At 36.0% G+C, this 17451-nt stretch overlaps 2 pseudogenes; both read left to right on the forward strand.

Annotated features, from left to right (window-relative positions):
• The first annotated feature begins 2234 nt into the window (after nt 1-2234).
• On the forward strand, nt 2235-2903 carry LOC148267378 (uncharacterized; annotated as a pseudogene).
• A 289-nt stretch (nt 2904-3192) lies between these two features.
• On the forward strand, nt 3193-4218 carry LOC148267379 (uncharacterized; annotated as a pseudogene).
• The last annotated feature ends 13233 nt before the right edge of the window (nt 4219-17451 follow it).

Here is a 17451-nt window from a genome sequence, read left to right on the forward strand (position 1 = left end):
ATTAGGTAGTAAATTACGTTATATGGTATTTTGACCAGGTGGTGATTTGTCGTAAATAGATTAATGAGAATGAGCACTATTTGTAACTAAGATATGGGCTAGGATATACGACTTGTTGAATTATATGGAATTAATAGTCAAGATTTGTATAGGGAAGCTGAGTGAACTTATAAAGATTGATACATAATTTTATGCAAGTTCAAGGTTATATATGTATAAAGATCCAATTGTCCTTCATACATTTTTAAAAGTTGGGACTCAACCATAATGGACCTTTTTTAAATATACAAAACTTTCATACTTTATGCTACACTTATGGTTTTTTAGGATATAATTAAAGGTCCTGTGTTGTTTGTGAGCATGGTAACGGACGTATTCAGAACGATATACAAATAAGCTTTAGGTATTGCCTTTACATTTGCTGCAGTTGGTTAGTACTGGTAGAAAAGAGATGCAATAACAATGCACTAATGCTAAAAACTCAAATAACTACTATAATCTCAACATAAAATGAAGATATAGAAATATGATTTTTATTATTTTATTTTTTAGCTAATCGATAGAAGAACAATAAATAAATAAAATCCAAGTAGGAAAGACTAATGTTCAATCAAGCGTACTTAGGCAGTATCACAGTGGTCGAGGTAGAGAAGTTATTCCAAATCATTAGGTCGACGGAGTCTACTGATACCAAAAGGGATATGATGGGCTTGGTAAGCCAACTAATCATCTCACATGTTACACCTCTTTATGTATGTGGTGGATTTTGACATTTCAAACTTAGGCCAATAATCCCTAATTTTAAGCTCGATGTCCACATAAAGAGTTTTACGTTAGACTTATCTCTCCATCTAGTATTCAAAGTATAGAGAATCAACCCTGATAATAAGGTTCTTAATGTTGGGCTCTTAAACAAGTTAAATACTAATAAGGGCTCCATGTAACTTTGCATCTATATGATTACCTTACTAATATGGCACATTAAACATGTGACCCAATTACCTTTGTTATCTTTAATCAGGCCTCTAACTATCGTTGCCACATAAGTACCAATTATAAAGTTTTTCATGTTAAGCTTGAACCAGCCTTCAGGGATTGTCTTATAATCTACCTAAAGGAATTTATTGAGTTCGTAATGGTCATAACAAGGCTTTTCCCAATGCAAGCATTATGGGTTTCAAGCATGTTATGGATGAGCTCTTAGGTGGTCAAGGTCTCGATGTTCTAGCCATCATGATATATGAACTTGTTGCAGCTTTCTCTATAGTGTTCAAGCAGTAATGGTAAAATATCTATCCAGTTAGTGATCTAATAAGTGTAAATCTTAGTCTTCGAATTCCATTGGTCCACTTACCAAGAGAAAGAAAAAAATTATCAGTAAATATGACATTAATCGATCCTTTCATACCTGATGGGACATTTTATAATTTTTAATTGCATGAAGAACATCATCTTTGGTGTTATTGTAGCAAGAGCACTAGTCATTGCTCGTGATATGGCATTAAAATTATTCAACATCAGTCAACAACCTATTGGATACGAGAAGCCACATAAGCAATCTAACCAACTAAGCACATGTGTTCTTCAAATCTTTTTTCAATGAATACTGAGAAGTTAGGGATTAGGCCCAGTGAGATAGTCTAAGCGCATTTAGCAGTGAGGATCCTATCGCTCAAATAGTTTTGTAACATCTTATTACTAATTATGTTGTCCATCACAACCCTAATGTGAGATATTTCTTGGCAACCCTAATGGGGAGGAAACTTGAAAAACTCCCCCCACTTCAATTTGAAAGTCGATTAATTATAATTATAAATTATATTAAAATTAAATTACTTTAAAATATTTTATTAAATACATAATAAAATAGTATTAAAATTAAAATTATCCAATTAAAATTTTGTTTAGATTACAACTATGTAATCAATTAAACGTTATAATTCTGCCACATAAAAATCTAGTTAATGTTATTTTGGGCATATTTGGAGATGAACTAGATAAATCTGCCAGCATTAGTTATGGGTACAATTCTAGCATCTAAACGACATCGTCCAACTAACATTGCTCCTCAAAATTGCTCTAGAAAGGCGCAATTGTTGCAAGTAGTGGTAGTTTAAGAAAAGGATGAACACTAGATCGTGAAGCTATGATGCTCAGTTCCCGTGCATGTTTTTAAAATTTTTAAATATATAAACCCTCAATATTTCGTCTTTAGAAGCTGTTGCTTTTCGAAAATGGCAATAAGCTCAGACCTAGGGCAATCACAAGAAGTAGCATGCCACAAACCCCTAACAAAAATTAAATTCAAAGACTTAAACTTCAAGTCAGCTCTAAAGAATGTGAAGAAAGCCCATCAGATCTCCCCAAACATGGAGGGCTTATCTTCAATGCTCACAACCTTCAAAATCATCAATGTTTCCTCAAAAGTTGTTTTAAGAACAACACCTGATTGGTATAAAATTCTTTGGGTAGAGCCCTTCTCTCATATTAGTATAATTAAGAAATAGTATAAGAAACTTGCGTTGGTCTTACACCCTGATAAAAATACACACCTAGGATATGAAGAGGCGTTTAAACTTATGGGGGAGGGTTTTGTGATTTTTTTTGATAGAATTAGGATGAAAGAATATGATATGACGCTTAAAATTAGAATTCGGGAGGAAAAAGTTAATGAGGTTGAGACAAGTGTGGTGGAGACATTTTGGACCGATTGTTCGAGGTGTAGGTTGTTGCATCAGTTTGACAATAAGTATTTGAGGCATAACTTGGTATGCCCTAGTTGCAAGAGAAGTTTTAGGGCTGTGGAAGTTAAGAGTGGAAATGGTGGTGATCATAATAAGAATAAAAGTGGGCATAAGGAGAGGATTAAAAGGTTGAAGAGAAAAATAGATAGTAGTGAATGATTTTAGAATACGAGTTTGGAAAGTAAAATGGCTAAAGAGGGTTTGGGAGGAGACAATAATGGTATTAGTGGTGGCTGTGAAAACAAATATCAAGGTTCATGGAAGGAGGAGGAGGTTAGTGGAGTGGGCGGTCAATGGGCTAGGAGAAATTGAGAAGTGGGGGATTGAGAAAGAGAACGAGTATGATTAGGGAAGTGTTAGCAAGTTTTGGAGAAAAGAGGGTAGAAGTTAAGGATGTGACAGATAGGTTAAAGAAGTCCGCAGAAATTGGGGAAAAAATGATGACTTTGGCAGGAATAAAGAGTGAAATGAGGCGAAAAGAAAGGGAGATAGGTGAAGGAGAAAATGAGGGGTATAGATAGGAGATATTAGAAAGTAGAGATTCGGTGATTGATGAAGAGTATATTTTGAAGAACAGGATTTCTCAGGTTGAGAGGCAAGAAGTTCAAAAAAACAATAGAAATGCAGTAGTTATGAGTCGTAAAGCTTTAAAGAAGATTGTGGATTCTGAAATTGAGACTCGGGGGGCACTTAAAAGTAGTGTAAAATCGGAGGTTATCAAGTGATGAGCTTCAGGTAAAAAAAATAGGTTTAGAAATTGTGAATTCTCATAATTTAGGGGATGGGAATTTTGAGATTATAGTGGAGGATTCAGATTTTTACGACTTCGATAAAGATAGAGTAGAGAGAAGCTTTAGCAAAGGACGAGTATTCGTTGTTTATGATGACCATGATGGAATGCCTAGGCATTATTTTTTATTGATGAAATTGTTTCACTGAACCTTTTTGAGGTAAAAATTAGTTGGTTGGATCTTCAGAACCATGGTGATGAAGCATTGATTTGTTTGGAAAAAATGGGATTTCATATCCCTTGTGGAAGATTTAGGGACATATCTTTTATCATGTTATGGCATGTGAAAGAGCTGTCAGAGAAGTTTATAGGATTTATCCAAAAAAGGGTTTTTTATGGGCACTCTATGATGAAGCAGTTTTAGGTCCAAGGGGAAAAAACCTTTTAGATAAAGAGAGAAGACACTATGCCATAGTTGTGTGCTTAACATCCTATAGTGACATCCATGGTTTTAGCCTAGTTGACCTTGAGAAGGTTGATGGTTTCAGGATGGTATTTAAAAGACAAGAAGTTGAATCTCATGCTATTGGATAGTTTCAAAAAGATGATATCTAGTTGTTTTCTCATCATATTCCTTCAAAAAAACTTTCAGGAGATTAGGTTCCTGAGCTTTTGAAAGACTGTTGGGAACTCGATCCTACTTCACTTCCTTTAGATTTACTTATTATTGGTTGGGAAAGGTGATGGTAGCTTCGGAAATGCCATAGTTGATGTATAGCTTTCATTGCATGGTTTAAAGAATTCAAAGTAGATGGTTAGGTCAAGTACCCTTCTATTTATACATATTTCTTTTTCACTGTTTGGCTACTTTTTCAGCACATGAGAATGCTGCTCGTATGCATAATAATAATAATAATTGATGCAGAATAATAAAATCTTAAAATGGACATATTTTGTAATTATTCAGATATTTAGCTTATTTAAAAACTATTATCTATTTGTTTATTATGGTATAAGTAATTATTTGATAACTAAAAGATGCATGTAACTTATAAATTATCATAGAAAAAGAAGATATAAGATTTCCATATAGAATTAGAAAAGTGTGCTTAATTGGTAGCATATGGACCAAATTACAACCCCTGACAAGGCGGAAGTATCAGACGAAACATGCTAAAAATTGACTATATATTTTATGTACCTTCTGCAATCCTGGTATAGCTGTAAATCATAAGAATAGCAAAAATACTTAAACTTCTCACCGGTCTATTCGTGCCTTGAGCTATTTTTATGTAACTACAATAAGTGATCACTAAATAAATGATCTTATTTATTACGCAAAGTTAAATAGACAAGTTGTTTATGTCTTAAGCTACTTAAAAGATGAACTTTATATTAAGAATATTCATATTCATTATTTTTTATTATTTTTATTATCATATCAAAGAAAAATACAAAACTGAGAAAAAAAAAACAAGAAAAAATAGAACCTTTAAAGCCGCCAAAGCATTTTCTAGCCCAAGTATGCCCGTCCTTATTTTATTTTATTTTTTTTGTTCAGTATGTCTTAAGAGACAATGTAGCCCCAAAAAAAAGGTCTTAGTCCAACCTTGTAAATCCTTTATTTCATGTGACAAAACTACTCTAATAAGAAGTCCAACCATTAAGCCTTGACCCAGCATCTGCTCAATAACAAAAATGACGTCGTTTAAGTCCCTCAAAATTTTGAGTTTCTTTAGTTCTTCAATTGATAAGAAATAGAATTAGGATTTTATGTATTTCTTTCAAGCCAGAAAAAAAAGATAAGATGGTAGAACATAAGAAAAAGTAAAAATAACAAACAGGAGTGACAAAGGGGGGTACACAAAAAAAATAGTACTTTGGAAAAAAAATGTCTTCTTTCCCACAAAAGTGGAGAGTTTGAGGGGAGAGTTTATATAAAGGCCTGGAACCTTAAAGGAAATGAATTTACAATTTAAATGTGAAAGCGAATAATAATGTTAGAGTTTACATTCCTTACACAATAAATTGAATTGCTCAATAGGGCTATAGGAATGTTCTTTCTACGTGATTCATAAAAGACAAACGATAATTGAAAAAAAACGAATAAATAAGTATCCTAGGGCAACTTTCACTAACACTTAAAGGGAGTCCGAAAGGTGGACTACTCACAACTCTCTTGTTGATCGGGATATAAATCTTGGTCTTACTTTAAGTAAATACATTTAACTTTAAAATTTTTTATTTGATACTTACCATTAAGATTTTTTCCCAAAATCAACCTTTGAAGACAATTAATTAAATGATATTTTAATTAATTGTCTTCAAAGGTTGATTTTGGGAAAAAATCGACATTTTAATTTCATGTACAGGACCAATAATTTTTCCTTTTTACCCTATTTACTAGGACCCTTAGGGGTCCATAGGGATATCCCTCTACTCGTGAACCTAGTATCATGATTTGACAATTAACCCAGCCGTCCACATACCCCATTCGATATTGGGCGTCGAAAGCACTATTGTTTCGATATCCTGTCTGGTATGAGGGTGAACTATATCTCCCAAAACCTATCCGGTATGGGACTTTTCAGCTCCGTCCGACTGAGATAATGTCCATAGTAGAGTTTTCTATGTACTGGGTCTGTCCACCCTTTTCCAGGATGGCCAGTAAGCTTTCATTTATTTAGATTTTCATCATCTAAACAACCACTAAAGCATACCAACATCTCATTTCATATTCACATATTAATTCAAATGGCACTTAAACAAGAGATACAGTTTAGGATAGCTGAATAATCAAATAATCATAATACCGAATAAACATTGCAGGAGGAACCAAATAACCAAATAATCGAGGAGATCATAAAAACCATTAATTTAATTATGTACAGTATAATAGTAAGCAAATATAGGTAATACAAAAAAATAAATAGGAAATCGGGACAAATGTGAACTAACTAGTTTCGACTCCACTAGTGACTTGTAATATTTTTACAGTTTTTCTAATTTTTCACAAAATACACAATTATTAATTTTTAATCCTCAATTTACCATAACCGAGAATAAGGTGAGCGATTCTTACCCAAATCGATATTTCGAGATATTGCGCTATTTATTACGCCTCCAAATGGGTCTCGAGTTTCCTGAAATTTCCTGTGGGAATTTAAAATACTTGTCACCTAACTAAAAATATCCAAAAAATTCTAAATCGGTGTCGAAAACCCCTTTCTGGTCAATTTTAGGGTTCCGACACAACGGCGCCACCGTGCTACGGTGCTAGCTTCGCTGCCCACGGTGACAGTTCGCCTCGGTCTGGCTGATTTTGGCCGATTTTACTCGTATCCCTGCGAAAAAACACGTTAGGGGGCCTTTGTTAGACGAAAAATCACAAAAAACAAAACCTAACGGTGGGGGGTCTCTAGGTGTGGTGGCTTCGTCGATTCTCCTTTGCGACTGAGGCTTTTTTTATAGCTAATCTGCATAGTAAAAGACGATGAATACAATGGTAAAAAAATCACGTGAAATAGGAAGCGGGAAGGGGCTCATCGAAGGAGTTTTAGGGTTTCGGCTATGACAGCTCTGCCAGGCTTTACCCGTAGTTTTCGTCTCACCTGCAGTCCTTTTTGCTCTGATATAGTCACAGGAAGACTCATAATCGAATTCCGAGCAGGTAGGGGAGAATTTTATCTTTTTTTATGGTCGGTGATGGCTCTGGTGTAGCAGCGGTCGGGGGTCGGTCTCCTTCTTTGGTGGCTGGTCCTTCTTCTCCAGCGAGGGCAGGTGCGACTAGGATTAGGTTCCCCTGCGATGCGATGTTTTTATAGTTATCCTGTGTTGATCTAGGCCGTCCATTCGCGTCAATGTAGAGCGAGGAGAGCTGTCTGATTGTTGGCTATTTAGGTCGATTGTGTGGGCGAATCTGGACCGCTCATCTTGATCGATCTCATCCGTTTGATCGCACTTAAGGAAAAAGTGCATCTGAGTTGTTCACATGCGTGGGATTGAATATGGGTCGTTAGATCGCTGGGCACGCGGATCGCCTACGTGGCACTGATGTCAGTGTGTTTTTCCACGCGGTGTGCTCTAGTTCATCGTGGCTGCTAATTGGGTTGTCCAACATGGCTGATTTTTTTTTTTGCATTTTGACCCCCTATTTCCAATTATTCTTTTAAAAATACCCATCGAACTTAAATTTTCACCCCTCTTCTCCAAAATTGCTTTCAATTATGTTTCTAACCTATTTTTTACTCAAATAATTTAATAAAATAAAATTAAAATAATATTTTTAATTATTTTTTTAAATATGAAAATTGATTCTGGGATAAATTCTTGGCCCGAGTATTACAACTCTCTCCCCTTAAGAAAAAATTTAGTCCTTTAAATTTGTCACTCTCTTACTTAGTCAAATAGTTAGGGATACTGGGCTCTGAAGTTCGATTTTAGCTCCCATGTGGTCTCTTTCTGTGTGTGATTGTGCCCTAGGACCTTGACGAAGAAAATTTTTCTATTGCGGAGTACTCTGCTTTTTCAGTTTACAATGCCCACCGGTACCTTTTGATAGGATAGATTCTCCTGCAGTGAAAGAGACTCGTGGGACAGAATGTATGAGGAGCTCGAGTTGTACTTGTGTAGCATGAATACATAAAACACATTATGAAGCCTGGATAGCTTTGGAGGTAGTGCCAGTCTGTAGGCGGTCGTACTAATTCTGTTTAAGATCTCAAATGATCCAATGAACTGGGAATTTAATTTTCTCCTCTTATAAAATCTATTGATTCCCTTAAAAGGGATGATCTTAAGAAACACTCGATTACCTTTTTCAAATTCCAAAGCCTTTCTCCGAGTATCCGCATAACTCTTCTACTTGCTCTGATCTATTTAAATGTTCTTCCTGATCTTAACTATCTTGGTTATAGTCTCTTCTACAAGATCTGGATCGAACAATTTTCTATCACCCACCTCTTCCTAATAGATTGACGACCTTCAGGAGTGGCCATACAATGCCTCATACGGGGCCATGCCAATACTTATTTGGTAGCTGTTATTGTAGACGAACTCTATCAAAAGTAGGTGATCATCCCAATAGCCCCCGAAGTCTAGAACGTAAGCTTGGAACATATCCTCCAATGTACGAATCATTCTTTTTTATTATCCATCAGTTTGAGGGTGGAATGTGGTACTAAGAGACAACTTCGTCCCCATGGCTTATTGAAAAATAGACCAAAACTGAAAAATGAATATGGGGTCTCTGTCGGATACCACTTTCACTAGAACTCTATGTAACTTGACTATCTCCTAGATATATATTCTTGCTAACTAGTCCAAATGGTCAGTCATCTTGATAACCAAGAAGTGAGAAGACTTGGTAAGCCAATCGACAATTACCCAGATAGCATCATGCTCCAAGCATGCCTTGGGCAACCCTATCATGAAGTCCATTATAATATGTTCTCACTTCTACTCCCGGATCGATAATGGCTGAAGTAGCTTGCATGAGCTTTAATACTCTGCCTTAACTTGTTAATATACTAGACACTTGGAGACAACGTCAGCTATCTCTCTTTTCATCATGCTCCACTAAAATCGGGATTGCATACTTTGATACATTTTAGTACTTTTGGGATGTATGACGAACTTTGAGCTATAAGCCTCTGTCATGATGTCCCTTTTCAGTTCACTGTCATCTAGAACACATATCCTGTTTTAAAATCTGAGCAACCCATCTGTAGAGACTCGAAATTCTGGATTTACTCCTTATTATGCATCCTTCTTGAGAGCTATTATAGTGGAATCGATTAATTGGACTACCTTTATTCTCTAGATCAATTCGGGTTGGACAGTCAGGTGGGCTAAACATGTAACTCTCTTCAATTCGTTTATGTTGTGTTGCCCCTATTACCCTGCATTCAGAAACTATTAGATGAGCTAACATACCTGCACTTTTTTTGCTGAGCGCGTCGGCTACCATGTTGCCCTTGCCCGGGTGATACAAAATATTATAATCATAGCTTTTGAGGAGCTCTATCTGATGCCTTTAACGCATATTGAGATCCTTCTGAGTGAATATATATTTCAAGCTCTTATAGTCAGTATAAATATCAAAAGTCTCCCCATACAGGTAGTGGCGCTAGATTTTCAAGGCGTGAATAATGGCGGTAAGTTTTAAGTCATGGGTGGGGTAATTTTTCTCATGACTCTTCAATTGCCTGGACCTATATACTATGACCTTCCCATACTACATCAAAACACAAGCCAACCTAGGTAGGAGGTATCACTATACACTGTATATCCACCTGTCCCACTCGGTAAGGCCAACAAAGGTGCAGTAGTCAACCACTTTTTGAGTTCCGTAAAGCTCCTTTTGCAATCCTCATTCCATTCAAACTTAGCATTTTTATTTGTAAATTGGGTCAAAGGAGAGGCTAGGCTAGAAAATCCTTCTACAAATCAACGGTAATAACTTGTCATTCCCAGAAAGCTATGAATCTCCTTAATCGAGGTCAATTTCTCCCAACCAAGTATTGCCTCAACTTTTTCAGAGTTTATTGATACTCCATCTCTTGATATGATGTGCCTTAGGAAGGTAGTCTGCTCGAGTAAGAACCAACACTTACTCAATTTTGCATACAATTTTTTTCTCCTGAAAATCTGTAAAACTTGAATCAGGTGGTAAGCGTGTTCCTCTCTGCTCTTAGAATATACCAGGATATCATCGACAAACACAATGATGAACTGATTCAGGAATTGTCTAAAAATCCTATTTATCAAGTCCATAAAAATGGTTAGTACATTGGTTAGTCCAAATTGCATGACCAGGAACTCATAGTATCCGTACTGGTTCTGAAAGTTGTCTTGAGAATGTCCTCTGCCCTGATCTTTACCTAATGGTAATCCAAACACAAGGTTATGTTGGAGAAGGTTTGGGCACCCTGCAACTTGTCAAAAAGTTCATCAATCTTGAAGAGGGGGTACTTATTCATTATCGTGACTCTGTTCAATCCCTTGTAATCAATATATAATCTTAACGTCCCGTCCGCTTTCTTTACAAATGTGACTCGAGCACCCTGAGGAGACACACTATGTCGGATGAAGCCATTATCCTATAATTCATAAATCTGTTTCTTCATCTCTTCCATCTCAACACGACTCATGCAGTAAGGGGTAACCGAGATAGGCTGGGTGCCAAGCTAAAGATTTATACTGAACTCAACTTCTCTATCTACTGGCAGTGCATGTGAAGCACTCATATCAATCAAAACATATGCAAGGTAATTACAGATAGTGTATGTACCTTGTATCACGTCCGGGTTAGCTTCAACATCCTATTGAGTGAGGTTATAAGCTCTGCCCTAGATAGGAGGTCTGGTCTGCTTCTGATTTTGTGGAAACTCTCTCGCGTAGTGTTGGGCACTCCCACATATACTGCAAGTATCGTTGAGACGATAGTAGGGTCGGTCTCCATGATCTTTGCCACAGTGCTGGCAAGTCCTACCACACTCTATTGCAAGAGCCTGAGTCATTGGCCTAGACCTCTTGTTCTGCTGAATCGGTGCAGTGGATGCTGGTCTGCAGTGTGAAACTGGGGGTCTAAAATTCCCCACTATTTAAGAAAAGATGCGAAGGTCCCTCTCTACTAGCTGTACCTTGGCCAGAACGGCTGAGTAGGTACTGAGCTCAAATACATACAACTGTTATCTAATCTCAGGATGGAGGCCCCACTTGAACTTTCTTATCTTTTTGCCTTCATCCATCATGCTCTCAGGGAAATATTGGCCCAATTCTAGGAATCTTCGGGCATATTTCGATATAATCATATCACCCTGAACTAGTTGTGCAAACTCCATTTTCTTCAAATGTCGGAAGTGCTCTGGGAGGTACTTTGCATTAAAGGCCATCGGGAATTGTTCCCAAGTGACTGGAATGGGCATGGTGGCCTACTTGACCTGCCACCAGCGACCTACCTCTCTCATAAGCATGTAGGTGGCAAGTATGACCTTCTGTTTAGGAATCACCCTAAGAGTCACGAAGGCCTTATCTGTCTCAACTAACCAATACTCAGTCTTTTCAAAAGAGGATACACCTACAAAGGTAGATGAGTTTAGTCATTTGTACCTTTCAATGTAGCCTGAGTCCATCATGGGTGGAACTTAGTTCGATGGAAGAGGGACTTGATTGTGATGTGGAGGGACTAGGTGGTACTGTAGCAGTGCTGGATGATATGATGGAGGCACCGAATTATACTGTGGTAGTGTCGAATGATACGGTGGAGTAGGGTTATACCGAGAACACTCCAGATCTTTCCATTGCAAGGGTGACTCAAATTATGGCAGCGGGGGAGGGTCAGGTAATTCCCTTCTTTCCTCCCGGGCCTGCTGGACAGAGATGAGTCTCTTAAGCATCTCAAAGAGTCGATCAACATCCTCTCGAAGCGAACCATCCTGGGCTGCTTGGTTTAGTGGGGGTCTTCCTCTCCTGTCCTTGTACTTGGATTTCATAAGGAATGGTTGAGTGATAGTTGTATTTGGTATTTTTAAGTCTTTGTATAAGGAATGGTTCCGATGAACGTGGCTCTGATACCAACTGTAAAGGTCCAGAACTTTAAAGGAAATGAATTTATAATTTAAATGCAGAAGTGAATAATAATGTTAGGATTTATATTCCTTACATAATAAACTGGATTATCCAATAGGGCTACGGGAATGTCCTTTTTACGTGGTTCATAAAAGACAAATAATAATTAAAGAAAAATAAATAAATAAGTATTCTAGGACAATCTTTACTAGCACTTGAAGGGAGTCCGGAAGGTGGATTACTCACAACTCTCTTTTTTATTGGGATCTTGATCTTGGTCTTTTTGATCTAAAATTATTAATGAAAGGGTGAGTTACACTAGCCCAGCAAGACTATCACACTAATCACTGATACGAAAAATTGAAGGTTGGTAAAAATTAAAAAATAACTAATGGAGTCCTTACTTTAAGTAAATACATTGAACTTTAAAACTTTTTATTCGATACTTACCGTTACGGTTTTTTTCCAAAATCAACCTATGAAGATAATTAACCAAATGACATTTCAATCTTATACACAGGATCAACATTCATTCTTTTTACCCTACTTACTAGGATTCCTGGGGGTCCATAGGGATATCCCTCTACTTGTGAATCCAATATTATGATTTGACAATTTATCTGGCCGTCCCCATACCCTTTCCAGCAATCGGCGCAAAAAATAGTATTGTCTCGACACCCTGTCCAGTATGAAGGTAAACCATATCTCCCAAAACCGATCTGGTATGGGACTTCTCAGCCCTGTCTAACTACCAGATAATGTTCATGGTAAGGTTCCTTATGTACCGGATCCATCCATCCATCTTTTCCAAGGATGCTCAATAAGCTTTTATTTATTTAGATTCTCATCATCCAAATAACCACTAAAGCATACCAACATCTCATTTCATATTCATAGATTAATTCGAAGAGCACTTAAACAAGTGATACAGTTTAGCATAACTGAGTAATCAAATAATCAAAATATTGAATAAACAATGCAGGAGGAACCAAATAACAAAATAATTGAGGAGATCATAAAAATCATCAATTTAATTATACACAGTATAATAGTAAGCAAATATAGATAGTACAGGTAAATAAACAGGGAATCGGGACAAATGTGAACTAACTGGTTTTGGCTCCGCTACTAAACTATAATATTTTTAGGATTTTTCTAATTTTTTACAAAACACATAATTATCGATTTTTAATCCTCAATTTATCGTAACTGAGAATAGAGTGAGGGATCCTTACCCGGATCGATGTTTCAAGACGACGCACTATCTACTATGCCTCCTAATGGATATCAGGTTTCCTTAATTTTCCTGCAAGAATCTAAAATATTCGTCATGCAACTAAAGATACCCTAAAAATCCTAAATCGGTGTCGAAAATCCCTTTCTGGCATATTTTAGGGTTCCTACATGGCACCGTCGCCGTGCTCCGGCGCTTGCTTCACCGCCCACGGTGGCGGTTCACCTTGGCCTCGCTAGTTTTACATGTATTCCTACAGAAAAACATATTAGGGGGCACTGATTAGCTGAAAAATCATAAAAACCTGAATCTAGTGGTGGGGGGTCTCCAGGTGCAGCGATTTTGCCGGTTCTCCTTCGCGGCTGGGTTTCTTCTTTGGCTAATCTACACAGAAAAGAATGGTGAATACAATAATCGAAAAATCTTATGAAATAGGAAGTAGGAAGGGCTCATTGGAGGAGTTTTAGATTTCAGCTGCGGCGGTTTTGTCAGGCTTTACCCGTGATTTTTAGCTCACTCGTTATCCCTTTTGCTCTGATATAGCCACAGGGAGATTCAGAATCGAATTTTGAGTGGGTAGGGGAGAATTTTACTTTTTTTTGGCAGTCGACGGTGGTTCCGATGCGGCGGTGGCTAGTGGTCGATCTCCTTCTCTGGTGACTGATTCTTTTTCTCTAGCGAGGGCAGGTGCGGATAGGATTAGGGTTCTCGTTGATGCGATATTTTTATACTTATCCCGCATCGATCTAGGCCGTCCATTTGCGTTAATGTGGAGCGAGGAGAGTTGTCCAATCATTGTTTGTTTAAGTCAATTGCATGAGCGAATCTGAACAGGTCATCGCGATTGATCTCATTAGTCCGATCGTGCCTAAGGAGAGAATGCATCTGAGTCGTTTACGCGTGCGGGATTGAATCTGGGTCGTTGGATCCCTGGGCACGCGGATCGCCCGCGTGGCCTCTTTCGTGGTGCCGATGTTAGCGTGTTTTGTCATGTGGTGTACTTTTGTTCACCGTGGCTGCTGACTGCGCCGTCCCACATGGCCGAATTTTTTCTTTTTGTATTTTGACCCCCTTGTTTCCAATTTTTCTTTTAAAAATACATCCTGAACTCAAATTTTCAATCCTCTTCCCCAAAATTGCATTCAATTAAGTTCTTAACCTATTTTTCTCAAATAATTTAATAAAATTAAATTAAAATAATATTTTTAATTATTTTTATAAATACAAAAAATGATATCGAGGAAAATTCTTGACCTGGGTATTACAGTTTAAAAGAAAAAAAAAGGAAAGTTAGAAAGAAAATCTTTTTTTTTTCAAAGCCCTCCCTTTTTTACATTCCCAGTTAGAAAGCAAATAAGACGATTTGAAAAGAAGAAGAATTATAAAACCTTGAAGCGTGAGGAAAAAGAGACTTGAGAGAGAGAGAAGAAAGAAAAATAATAAGAAAGTAAATAAAATAGTAGAGAAAAATAGTGTATGATGAGTAAAAAATTAACTTTATATTAACAATCTTCATGTTCGTTTTTTATTATTGTTATTATCATTATTATCATGATAAAGAAAAATAAAAAATTGAAAAAATAGGAGAAGAGAAAAAAATAAAAAAAGAAATAAAAGAAAAAAAAGAGAAGGAGAAACAAGAAAAATTGGAATCTTTAAAGCCACTAAAGCTTTTTCTGGCCCAAGCCCGCTATTCTTCATTTTTTTTCCTATTTTTTTCTCTAATATGCTCAAGAACATTATAGTATAAATAAAAGACATAAGTTCAACTTTGCAAACTTTTTATTCCATATGACAAAACTACTTCGAATAAGAAGCCTAACTCATCAAGTCCCTGGCCCAGGCTCTATCTAGTACCAAAAATGATGTCTTTTAGGTCACTCCCATTTTTTAGTTTCTTCAATTCTTCAATCAATAGGAAATAAAATTAGTATTTTATGGTTTTTTTAAAGCTGAGAAAAAAGTTGTTAGAGTAAAAAAAGAAGCAAAAATAACATTGATGAATGACGAAGGGGGGAATGCAAAAAATTAGAGGGCTTTGGGAAAAAAAGGTCTTCTTTTCCACGAAAGTGGAGAGTTTGAGGGGAGGGTTTAGGTGGGAAAAAAGGAAAGTTAGAAAGAAACTTTTTTTTTTTCCTAAAGCCCTCTCATTTTTTACACTCCCAGTTAGAAAGTAAATATGACGAAAAGAAGAGAAATTACAAAAACCTTGACGCATAAGGAAAAAGACACTCGAGGAAGAGAGAAGAAAAAAAAATTTAAAAAGTAAATAGAGTAGCAAAGAAAAATAGTATATGATGAATAAGACAAACTTTATTTTAAGAATCTTCATATTCATTTATTATTATTATTATTGTTATTATCATGTCAAAGAAAAATAAAAGACTAAACAAAATAGAAAAAGAAAAAAAAAACCAAAAAAAGAAAAAAAAAAGAAAAAATGGAACTTTTAAAGCAGCTAAAGCTTTTTCTGGCCCAAGTCTGCCCTTCCTAATTTTATTTTCCTATTTTTTTTCACTAATAAGACCCAATAGACAATGTAGTCCAAATAAAAGGTCTTAGTCCAACCTTGCAAAAGGTAAGAGAAACATAGTTTCTTTAATTCTTCAATTGATAGGAAATAGAATTAGCATTTTATGATTTTTTTATTTTCAACTAAAAAAAAGAGAAGATGTTAGAGCATAAAAGGAAACAAAAATAACATCGATAAGTGACGAAGGGGGGAATGCAAAAAATTAGAGGGATTTGGGGAAAAAAGGTCTTCTTTTCCACGAAAGTGAAGAGTTTGAGGGGAGGGTTTGGGGAAGGAAAGTTGGAAAGAATCTTTTTTTTTCTAAAACCCTCTCATTTTTTACATTCTTAATTAGATAGTAAATATGAAGATTTGAAAAGAAAAGAAATTACAAAACCTTGATGTCGAAGGAAAAAGACACTCGAGGGAGAGAGAAGAAGAAAAAAAAATAAAAAAAGTAAATAGAGTAGCAGAGAAAAATAATGTATGATGGGTAAGATATAAACCTTATACTAAGAATATTCATGTTTATTTATTATTATTACTATTTGTGACAACCCATAGTTCCCTAATGAGAAACCACACCGCCAAACAAAACTGAACAAGAAGATACAATATAAAATTTAATAATAAAAGTACAACAGAAGCTATTCGATACAACATAAAATTTAATAATAAAAGTACAATAGAAGCTATTCTATCCCTTATACAACATATAACATAATTTATATCATGAGGTTACCAAAAAATGTAGAGTCTACAATTGAACTAAAACTCACCAGATAAAAACTAAACATAAAATTCCTGATTTGGCTCTGTAAATTGTCTTCATCAACTTTATCTTAGAAAGATTAGAATTTGAATAGAATGAGTAAAACAACGGGCTCAGTAAGTATATCGAATAGACTACACCCTAAACATGCGACATACGAATATACAGTTAGTCATAAATGTAAAACTTTTCTTCCCCTTTATGTTTGAAAACCATGAAATGCAGAGATATTCCATTTCCTATCTCATCTCTCATTGTTCTCCTAACTTCAACTAGTCTTTTTCCCTTACTGTTTTCCTTTACTAGTTATCTCTCAAAATTCTTCTTTCTCGTCATTTTCTCATTATCTCCCTAACTTCTTTCCTTTCTTAATTCCCTAATTATAACCACTCATTATTATCACATCACATTTGGTTCCAAAACGATACTCATCCACCAATTTCCCTCTAATACAAATTTATCCCACAAATTCACATACTAGAATTACTGTAAATTTTCGATCAAATCGAGATATCCGTAACCCCGATTCTCGATTTGCCCCAACACAATCATCAATTTAAAGTTATTAAAATTTTAGAGTTGTTTTTTGAGATTACACGGGTGAATTCATTATCCAATTGATACTATTATGGGATCAGGATTTCCACTATCATAAGGGGATGCACACACAACTAAAACACACACAATGGTCACAGTACTCCATCTCCAGGTGACCCAAAACATAACACACACCCCAAGCACGTTTGGAAGGGTTTTCATCCACCCAAGGATTGGGTTCACCACACTGCTGAATTTCAGCCATACCAATCTTAAACAGGTTATCTCTAAATTTTTCCTTCTTTTTAAGTTTTTATTTTATTTTATTTTATTTTCTATTCTAGTTAAGAT

The sequence above is a fragment of the Carica papaya genome, chromosome 3, assembly GCF_054855325.1.
Source record: "Carica papaya isolate Zhongbai chromosome 3, ASM5485532v1, whole genome shotgun sequence".
Lineage (NCBI taxonomy): Eukaryota > Viridiplantae > Streptophyta > Magnoliopsida > Brassicales > Caricaceae > Carica > Carica papaya.